The sequence below is a fragment of the Aplysia californica genome, unplaced genomic scaffold, assembly GCF_000002075.1.
Source record: "Aplysia californica isolate F4 #8 unplaced genomic scaffold, AplCal3.0 scaffold00032, whole genome shotgun sequence".
NCBI lineage: Eukaryota > Metazoa > Mollusca > Gastropoda > Aplysiida > Aplysiidae > Aplysia > Aplysia californica.
This window is the reverse complement of record NW_004797302.1, coordinates 866,763-867,811: the sequence shown is the minus strand read 5'-3', so window position 1 is coordinate 867,811 and position 1,049 is coordinate 866,763.

Here is a 1,049-nt window from a genome sequence, read left to right as displayed (position 1 = left end):
ACAGATAGATAGATAGATATAGAGAGACAGAGAGACAGAGAAACAGAGAGAGACAGAGAGAGACAGAGAGAGACAGAGAGAGAGGGGAAGGGAGAGAAAACGAGATAGTAGTGGGAGAGATAGAGAGAGTGAGAGAGATAGAGAAAAAGTGAGGGAGGGAGAAATATATAGAAAAAGTGAGAAAGGGAGGGGCAGAGAAAAAGAGGGGACAGGCAGACAAATAGACACACCATCACACATACAGACAGGTATGTAGAAAGAAAATCAGAGGACGGGAAACAGAGACAGGCAGAAAGATGGATAAACGAAGATTTAGACAGCGCTAATGGCAATCAGATACGATGCTCGAGAACTCACTTATTACAAATTAGAACAAAAAATGAATTTGAGTTTAGATACCAAAATACGTTTTCCAATCAAGCCTGTATATTATTATATATTGTATTATTTTGTCTTAACCCTAACCGTACGTCGTGTTTTACTATCATATCCATACGACGTGGGGAACTCTATGCCACCACTTTCCAAAGAGGAAATTTAACCGTTAATCTTATCCGTACGCTTTGCATAGTAGTCTGTCAATTTTATTTTTTTTGGAGAAATACTTAAAGTTTCAAAGAGATCTTTGTTCTAGAAGTATTATAAAATGAGAAGAATAGAACCTCGGGTACAAAATGTCCCCAGGGCGTACGGAGAGGGTTAAAATACTAGCTTCTGTTCCCCCCAGCTCCCCCCCCCTCTCTCTCTCCTCTCTCTCGTGCTCTTTTTATGATGTTTCTAAGCAGCTGGCCCTACGAGGAGAGGGGAGAATAAAAGTAATCCCATAATGTACCTGCATACATAAGCACATACCCACATACAGCCACACAAACCCACCCAACCAACCACACACATACACACTCACATAAAAACGCAAATACGCACTTGCGCTCATAAAACTTGGCACTCATATGACCTTAATGCTGTTGCGAGCGCAGGAAAAACTAAAACTTAACCCCCCCCCCCCACATAAACACACACCCGCACATAAACACGACACACCCACATTA